This window comes from Lepus europaeus, chromosome 3 (assembly GCF_033115175.1).
Source record: "Lepus europaeus isolate LE1 chromosome 3, mLepTim1.pri, whole genome shotgun sequence".
Taxonomy (NCBI): domain Eukaryota; kingdom Metazoa; phylum Chordata; class Mammalia; order Lagomorpha; family Leporidae; genus Lepus; species Lepus europaeus.
Genome location: NC_084829.1, coordinates 29219149 through 29228930, shown reverse-complemented (window position 1 = coordinate 29228930; position 9782 = coordinate 29219149). Strand labels below are relative to the sequence as shown.

Here is a 9782-nt window from a genome sequence, read left to right as displayed (position 1 = left end):
GGTAATCATTTTATTGGGGCTTATCTTACTAAAACATATAATATGTTTTTATTGATTATATAACTAAGGCATTTTACTATATTAAATTTGCTACTCTTCTAGTCCAGCTCTCTGCTGTGGCCCAGGAGGGCAGTGGAGGATGGCCCAAGTGCTTGGTTCCCTGCACCTGTATGGGAGACCAGGAGGAAGCACCTGGCTCCTGGCTTTGGATTGGCACAGCACCGGCCATAGTGGCCATTTGGGGAGTGAATCAGTGGAAAGAAGACCTTTTGCTCTGTCTGTCTCTCTCACTGTCTATAACTCTACCTGTCAAATAAAAAAAAATTACCAACAATTAATTTTGTCTTCTCTGTAATAATAATTTTCTTATTTATCCAGAATTTTGTCGACTATTCTTAACTATAGGAAACCAAATAATAATTTCATATTTTATAGTTTGTTTCTTAACCTAAAAGTGTATATCTATATCTATATATACATAGGCTGAGGCCAGAGTTAACTGTTCCTGCCAATTTCTTTCTAAACGCCCTGATGTTAATTTGCAGCATCAACATGCCTATCTTCAGGTGTCATGATATTTAAACAAGTAATTACAATCATTTTATCTCTATTTCCAGTCTTCCTTGAGAATGGGGACTGCCTGAGATACCCAGATTTTTCAACAGATATAATGAGTAGTATGGAAAATGGTTTTCAGGGTGAAGTTATATTTTCATTATCAAAGTTGATAGATGAGGCCAGAGCCGTGGCTTAACAGGCTAATCCTCTGCCTTGCGGCGCCGGCACACCGGGTTCTAGTCCCGGTTGGGGCGCCAGATTCTATCCTGGTTGCCCCTCTTCCAGGCCAGCTCTCTGCTATGGTCCGGGAGTGCAGTGGAGGATGGCCCAGGTCCTTGGGCCCTGCACCTGCATGGGAGACCAGGAGAAGCACCTGGCTCCTGGCTTCAGATCAGTGCAATGCGCCAGCGGCAGCAGCCATTGGAGGGTGAACCAACAGCAAAAAAGAAGACCTTTCTCTCTGTCTCTCTCTCTCACTATCTACTCTGCCTGTAAAAAAAAGTTGATAGATGAATAAAATAAGTGTGATTTTTCATCTTCTGAACTTAATCGTAGTTGTCTGGAGTTGTTGCAGACAATCAATGAAGATGCAGCAGGAGGAACATAGGAAAAGTCAAAAGAAATTTCAGAGATTCCAGCCTTGATATCCTTGAGCCACTGAACTAAACTCTCCAGAATTCTGAAAAGACAAAAAAATTTTTCTGTGTCTAATCCACTGTTTACTAGATGTTTCTCCCTGATATGCTTGCTTGCTCTATTCATAGCCTAAACTGCAGACATACTGAGCCAGGCTGTATTATGCGTCTGTGCTTTGACTCACACAGGCCCCTGTGACTAGATGTGCCTTTTTTCTTTGATCACCTAGCTTGATGAATAAGGTAGAGTATACTTTATTACATAATTTTATTCCTCATTTAATCATCTATCACTTCAGTATTACAAATAATTTATCTTTGGTCCTTATTATAACTTGTATATTCCTTACACTGCCAATAGCACTGACATTTGTTTGTAGCTGCATTTTTCTGAATTTCTCCTTAACTTTGATCCATTATTGTCCTGTACTGAAAACTTTATTTTATAATTTCACCCCTAATTGTTCTCTTTCCTTCACTAAATTTTAATACTACCAATATGTTTTAGATCTCTTCATATATTTCATACATATCTATGTTAATACACATAAACAGTGAGATTTTTCAATCCTGAGACAAGTCACTTTTGCCCACTTTGGGCAGTTCCATTTCTGTCAATAATGTATGTTCATAGTCAGCAATTTGTAGGCATATGTTCAAATGACAATATAATCTTGACTTTTAGAAATTTAACACAAAATCTCTGCATGAGGCAAGCATTAAAAATAAGTATACTTTCTAATTTATATTTCAACCTACTCCTTGATTTGACTTTTTCCTTTCATCTATGTAAGATAGTTATCCTAATTCAAATTATTTCTATTGAGAATGGCAGGTGGATAGACTCAAATGGTTAAGAAAAAAAAGTTAATATTGACTTATGTGATGAAACAGACTGGGTAAAATTTTGACTTCAGACATAGTTTAATTCAGAGTTTTAAAAAGCATCACCATAATTCAGTTCTTTCATTCTTTTGGGTTTGCCATGTTCTTTAGCTTTGAATTATTCCCAAATTTGTATTCTGTAGCCCATGGGTCACAATTTTGTAAACTGCTCTGCAGAGTATATTTATTGAAGTCAGAAACCTCCTGCCGCAGTGTTAGGAAGGGAATGCCAAGAGAGGAAGGCCTGAGAAACTTCTCAAAGTGAATTCTTTTAAGTAAAATTCAAGGGAGGAGCAGAACACAGCTTTGTAATCTTGATATTAAAAAAAGAACAAAGTAAGAAAAATATATATGCTACAGAATGGTATTAGAATAAAAAGAAATATATAGACCAAAGGAATGCAATAAAGACCAAGAAATAAATGCACACATCTACAGGAAACTGATCATTGACAAAGGTGCTCAGAATATGCATTAGAGAAAGGGACATGTTCTCAATAAATGATGCAGGGAGAATTGGATTTCCAAAGGGAGAAGAATGAAAATAGACTGTCACTATGCATAAAAGCCTACATGTAAGGCTTGAAACTATGTAACTACTAAAAGAAATCACAGGATATGATTAGACATAGATTATAGCAAGGTTTTTATAAAAATTAGGCTGAAAATGCACAAGAAACAAAAGCAAAAACATACAAATAAGACTTCCTTAAACTGAAGTGCCACAAAGAAAACAATCAACAGTCCTACAGAATGGGAACAAGCTAAATGACCATGAAGTGATGAATGGGTGAAGAAAATGTAGCTTATACATACAAATACAATGGATTGCCAGTCAGCACTGTTATTTGTGACAACATGGATGGAGCTGTAGGTGATAATGTTAAGTGAAATAGGTCTGGCACAGAAAGACAACTACAGCATGATCTCACTCCTATGTGGAATCTAAAAAGTTTATTTAAAAGTTGAAAGTAGGGACCGGCACTGTAGCATGGTGGACAAAGACACCACCTGCAATGCTGGCATCCCATATGGGCACCAATTCGAGTCCTGGCTACTCCATTTCTGATCCAGCTCCCTGCTATGGGATGGGAAAGCAGTGGAAGATGGCCCAAGTCCTTGGGCCCTGGTACCTCCGTGGGAGACCCAAAAAAACCTCTGCAGTCCTGGCTTCAGAACGGCACAGCTCTGGCCATTGCACCTATCTGAGAAGTGAGCTAGCAGATGCACCTCTCTCTCTCTGCCTCTGCCTCTTCCTGTAACTCTGCCTTTCAAATAAGAAAATAAATATTTAGAAAAGCAAAATTGAATAAAATTAGAATAGTGGTTAAATAGTGGTTATCAGAGACAGAGGAGAGTAGGAGAGAGGGAGGCATGGATGAAATTTGGTTACTGGCAGTGGGTAGTAGCTTACAGTAAAATAGAATAAAAAATGTTGCTGTTCTGTTGCAGAATGGAGTGAATAGATAATATACTGTGCACTTTTCTAAAAGTAAAACAGAAAGGATTTTGAATATTTTCATGATTAAAAATGCTAAATGTTTGAGGATATCACTGCCTTTACCCTGATTTAATGTTATGTAATGGATACATGTGTTGAAACATCAGAAGACAATCCACAAATATAATTTTAAATGCTTATTTACTTTTTTTCATTTACTTGAAAGGGAGAAGGAGAGACAGAGAGAGAAAGAAATCTTACATCTGCCGGTTCACTCTTCAAATGCCTGCAGCATCAAGGGCAAGGCAAGCTGAAGCCAGCAGACTCCATCAGCATCTCCCATGTGAGTGGCAGGGGCACAGTCACTTGAGCTATCATCTGTTGTGCCCAAGATGTATTAGCAGGAAACTAGATCTGTACAGCATAGCTAGAATAGAATTGGCACTCTGATATTGAATATTGATAATTTTTATGTATCAATTAAGGGTGTAGGATTTCTGTTACCAATGAAAATTATATTTCTTTGTATTTCATCACCTGGGGCATTTGCTAATCTCTGAACTAACCCCCATAACTTAGAAGTGCAAAACCATCAAGAACAAGGACTATGTTGAATTAGGAGAACAGCTTAGAAAGTAAGAAATAGAGCTGGCAAAGGCACTGGAATAGAAAAATTGAAAACTGTTTTTTTTCCCACAGGGTTATGGGCTGAATGATGTTCTCCAAAATTTGTGTGTAAAACTCTAAGCCCTAGTAAATCACAATGTAAGTATATTTGGAGATAGGTTCCTTAAAAACATAATTAAGGTAAAATGGTTATTTTACCATATTATGACTGGTACTCTTATGAGACTGATTAACAATACTGGGAAAGAGACAGAGGGAGAAGACAGCCACCCACAGCCCAGGAATGAGGACTTGCAACAAATCAACCTTACTGACACCTTGATCTTGGACTTCTATTCTCCAAAATTGTGTTAAAATAAATTTTTGTTGTTTAAATCACCCACTCTGTGATACTTCATTTTTGCAGGAATGTTTTTCCTTTTAAAATTTTATTAATATAAAAAGAACAGATTTCATGTATTTTAAAGGTAGAGTTCTAAGAAGATAACTACATTTCTCTCTCCCCCTTTCCCTCCCTTAATCCCTCTCCTGCCTCTCTTTTTTCTTTACTTTTTGCAGACATAATTTCAATCCACTCTACAATTGTAGGCTGAATTCAACACTAGCCATAATATTGAATAAGTAAAAAGTAAGAAGAACATAGAACCAGAAGAACATAATACCAGAAATTTATTTGTTCTCTATAATATCCTGAAGCATATCTTCTAAGAACTGTATCAGGGATGAATCATGGTGGTACCAATACAATTGTGAAGAAAACCCCATCAAAGCAATGACTACCAAAAGGTGGTTGAGAAGACTGACAAAGGCAAAATCATGGCAAGGTTTTATTGGGATGTGCGAGGTATTTTAATTGTTGACTTACCAGAGGGCCAGAGAGCAATAGTATCTGGTCATTATGAGAGTTTTTGATAAATCTAAACTTTTCCCAAAAAATCTCCCAGGGAAACTGTCCAGATATCCTCCACCAGGTCAACATCTTGGCTAAGTCCATTTGTTGAACAGGATAAGTTCATAAATTTCAAAGGAAAATTCTTAGGTATCCATCTCCAAATCCTCATTTGTCTGCTCCTGACTTACTTTTGTTTCCATACCTTTAAAACTCTTTATTTATTTGAAAGGCAGGGTTACATAGAGAAAGGGAGAGACTGGGAGAGAAAGAAGAGAGAGAGAGAGAGAGAGAGAAAGAGAGAGAGAGAGAGAACCATCCACTGGTTCACTCTCCAAATAGCTGCAGCAGCTGGGGTTGGATGAGGACAGGGCCATGAGCCTGGAACTCTATCTGGCTCTCCCTTGTGTGTGTCAAAGGCCTGGCATTGCAGGTGGTGGCTTAAGGTGCTGCACCACAATGCCAGCACCCTGTTTTCTAATCTTAAAAAAATATTTTGAAGGCAATCATTTTTCTTTTGTTAATAATGTAAAAATATAGGCAGCAATATCATTCCTTCTAAATTATTCATATATTTCCCTTTAATCACCATATATTTTAAATTTCACTACCTCATTATAATTTTCTTTTTGTCTTCATATCAATCACATGTATGTGTGTGTGTGTGTGTGTGTATCTTTTAACATCCTGATCTAGTTCAATTCACTGCTGGGAACATGTGAGCATCTTGGTTGATTTTTCATTGTGAGGTCATAGGGTCCACAAAAACCCTGGATTTCCTTGGTAAAGTTCATATACCTGGTATTTCAAACACAGTTTGGGCCAGACTAGTGATTCCCCCTTTCCAGATAATGTATTTTTAAATTAATTGAATTTTTATTGGACTATAACTTGGTGTTTTATTTTTGCAAGTTCTATTGGAATTTTTTAAGATTTTATTTATTTACCTGAGACGTAGAGTTAACAGATGGTGAGTACAAGAGACAGAAAGGTTTTCTGTCTGTTGGTTCACTCCCCAAATGGCTGCAATAGCCAGAGCTGTGCTGATGTGAAGCCAGGAGCCCCCTCAGGTCTCCCACGTGGGTGCAGGGGCCCAAGGACTTGGGCCATCCTCCACTGCTCCCCCAGGCCACAGCAGAGAGCTGGACTGGAAGAGGAGCAGCCGGGACTAGAACCAGCGCCCATGTGGGATGTGGGCACCGCAGGCGGAGGACCAACCTACTGCACCACAGCGCCGGACCCTCTATTGTTTCTTTTTCTGAATAAAAAACACTAACACAGTGAAATATCTCAAACTTTCTGCATTATTAGTCCTGTATGTTAAAGGGCCATAAATAATAAATATGAGGTATAAATTAACAGTTTGTTTCTGGTCTGTCCTCGTTGCTTCTTTTTTCTTGTGCAGAGAATACCAGGGAGAGGAGGTGATTATAACAACTTCCTTATAAAAGAAATTACAGCTGGGGCACCTGAAGGAGACTTCAGGATGGCTGAGCTGCTCTCCTGGGGTGGTTTGGGAGTTGCTGTGGCTGCTGCTTCTTGCATTCCTCGAGGAAGATGCTGGCCGCTGTCTCCCGCATATTCTCTGGTACTGCCCAGAAGCCAGCAAGGAGAGTGCTGGTGGCATCCTACAACTTTGAAAATGATGCTACATTCAAGATTAAGAAATGTGACCTTCATCAGCTAGAAGAGGGCCCTCCTGTCACAACAGTGCTCACCAGGGAGGATGGGCTCCAACATTACAGGATGATACAGACTGTGCACCGAATGGAGTTAAAGGCAGATCAGCTGTATAAGCAGAAGGTTACCCGTGGTTTCTGTCACTTGTGTGATGGTCAGGAAGCATGCTGTGTGGGCCTGGAGGCTGGCATAAACCCCACTGACCACCTCATCATGGCCTATCAGGCTCACGGCTTTACCTTCACTCAGGACCTTTCTGTCTGTGAGATTCTTGCAGAGCTTACAGGGTGAAGAGGAGGCTGTGCTAAGGGGAAAGGAGGATCAATGCATATGTATGCCAAGAAATTCTACGGGTACAACAGCATCATGGGTGCTCAGGTGCCCCTGGAAGCTGGGATTGCCCTGATCTGTAAGTACAATGGGAAAGATGAGGTCTGTTTGACTGTATGTTGATGGTGCTGCTAACCAGGGTCAGATATTTGAAGTTTACAATATGGCAGCCTTGTGGAAATTACCTTGCATTTTTATCTGTGAGAATAACTGCTATGGAATGGGAACATTGGTTGAGAGGGCCTCAGCCAGCATTGATTACAAGAGAGGCGACTTTATCCCTGGACTGAGGGTAGATGGAATGGATATCCTCTGTGTCCCAGAGACAACAAAGTTTGCAGCTGCTTATTGTAGATCTGGGAAGGGACCCATCCTGATGGAGCTGCAGACTTACCATTACCATGGGCACAGCATAAGTGACCCTGGAGTCAGTTACTGCACCCAAGAAGAGATTCAGGAAGTAAGATGTAAGAGGGACCCCATCATGCTTCTCAAGGATAGGATGGTGAACAGCAATCTTGCCAGTGTTGAAGAATTAAAGGAAATTGATGTTGAAGTGAGGAAGGAGACTGAGGGTGCTGCCCAGTTTGCCACAACTGACCCTGAGCCGCCTTTGGAAGAACTCAGCTACCACATCTACAGCCGCGATCCCCCTTTTGAAGTTCACGGTGCCAATCAGTGGGTCAAGTTTAAGTCAGTCAGTTAATGAGAGACCACAGGTAGTGGATGGATGGTTGTTTCATCAGTAACCAAATGGAAGCCTGTTCTAAGTATTATGGAAGAATAAAACCCTGGAAATGAAAGTCTTGTAAACTTTCAGTGAGACTAAATGGTATGCAGGTTAAATTAAAAGGAGAGTTCTTGCATGCAGTTTGTACATTGTTCCATTAAAAGATGAAATTGAGGGGCCAGTGCTGTGGCTTAGTGGACTCCCTGATATGGCCTTGGAAAGCAGTGGAAGAGGGCCCAAGTGTTTGGGCCCCCTGCACCTGCATGGGAGACCCAGAAGAAGCTCCTGGCTCCTGACTTCGGACAGGCCCAGCTCTTGCCATTGCAGCCATCTGAGGAATGAACCAGCAGATGGAAGACCTCTCTCTCTGTCTCTCCCTCCCCCTCTCTCTGGTTGTACCTCTCAAATAAATAAACAAATAAAATCTTTTTTAAGAATGAAATTGAATGTTAAGTATTTAGTGTGAGGATAGGGCAATACAGAGCTTCCCCAAATTTTAGTTTAATACTTTTAACAAATACTCCCCAGTTACTTAAAGGAAGAACAACTCCTTGTGTACCTGCTGCAACCTTGCCACCATTTGAAGGGAAAGAGCCCATTGCCTGCCCTGAGGGGCCAGTGCTGTATCCCCCTCAGGTGTGTTCACATGACTTTCAGACTGTCACTTCCCTAGTGAGAGGATTAGAGCCAGCAGAGGGCACAAGACAATTATTTGTAATTATTTCAAAAGCCAAAGAACTTAGTTCACTCCATTCATGCAGTCAGATTCTTTATAGTTATTTAAGTGCTATAGTAGTTACTATGCATATCCAGAGCAGCCATTCTTCCAGCCTCTTATTTTCTTTCCAACAAGTTCTATAGTTTGTAGTGATGTCCCCCCCATGGGAGTCAGTTTGTATTTATTTCTGTGAATGATATCAAAACCAAGGTGCACTGTCCTCAAGGGACTTATGGATCTATAAATCTTCAAAATGGGTTTATAAATAATAAAACAGCAAAAAATTTGAGGACAGTTTTTATAGCATCAATCTTCAATTGTTAATTGAACAGGGATATTTTTGTGTAAACAGAACAAAATTATATGGACAGTTACATTAAGAACAAAGATGTACAGGATTTGCTCACCCTGTCACCACCCGCCTACTTGTTGGCCACCGAGGACTGCTGAGGCTGTCTTCTATACTGGGAGATGGCATTCCAGAGTTTGCTGCTATGAAAGCAACAAGGGAGGTGTCAGGAGTCTTTTGGCAAAAGTGACCTAAAAAAGTTTGTGGAAAGATAAAAAAATGTAGGATCAGCTGTTCATAGTGGGTCACACTTGTGCACCTGGGAGGCAGCAGATGATGGCTTAAAGGCTTGGAGTTCCTGGCTGGCCCAGCCCCAGCTTTTATGGGCATCTGGGAAGTAAACCAGTAGATAGAGGATCTCAGCTGCTGTCTTTTAAGGTTTTTTTTTTAAGGTGTTAAGTGCAAAAATAATTAAATATATTGTGAGAGCTACACATAATTCATACTATGTATTTTCCATATGTATGGCCTTCAGTTTCTTTGTGCCTTTTTTTTAAGAAGGCAGAACGAGGTAGGGAGATAGATCTTTTACCTGATGGCTCCCTCCCCAGGTGTCTCAATGGCTGGGGCAGGGCTGGTCCAGGCAAAAGCCATGAGCCAAGAATGCCCTCTGAGTCTCCCACATGGGTGGTAGGAGCCAAAGCACATAAGTCAACATTTGCTACATTAGCAGGAAGCTGAAGCAGAGCAGCCAGGACTGAACTGGAACTCCCATATGGAACGTCCACATTGCAAAAAGTGGCTAAACCTGCTGCGTGACAATGCTGGCCCTTACACCTATCTTAATTCCATTTTTCACAAACTCTTTGTAAAATAAAAATGTCCTCTGCATGTTTGGAGGTGGCCCTTGGGTGCCAGTGGTGGAGGAAGTGGTCTAGAGGGAGGTAGCACAGTGCTGCAAGGAGAACAAGTGTGCAGGTTACTGCCTGCTGGCATCTCA

The 9782-nt window shown here is 40.6% G+C and overlaps 1 pseudogene; it reads left to right on the top strand.

Annotated features, from left to right (window-relative positions):
* Positions 1–6592: 6592 nt before the first annotated feature.
* LOC133756783 (pyruvate dehydrogenase E1 component subunit alpha, somatic form, mitochondrial-like) lies at positions 6593–7751 on the top strand (annotated as a pseudogene).
* The last annotated feature ends 2031 nt before the right edge of the window (positions 7752–9782 follow it).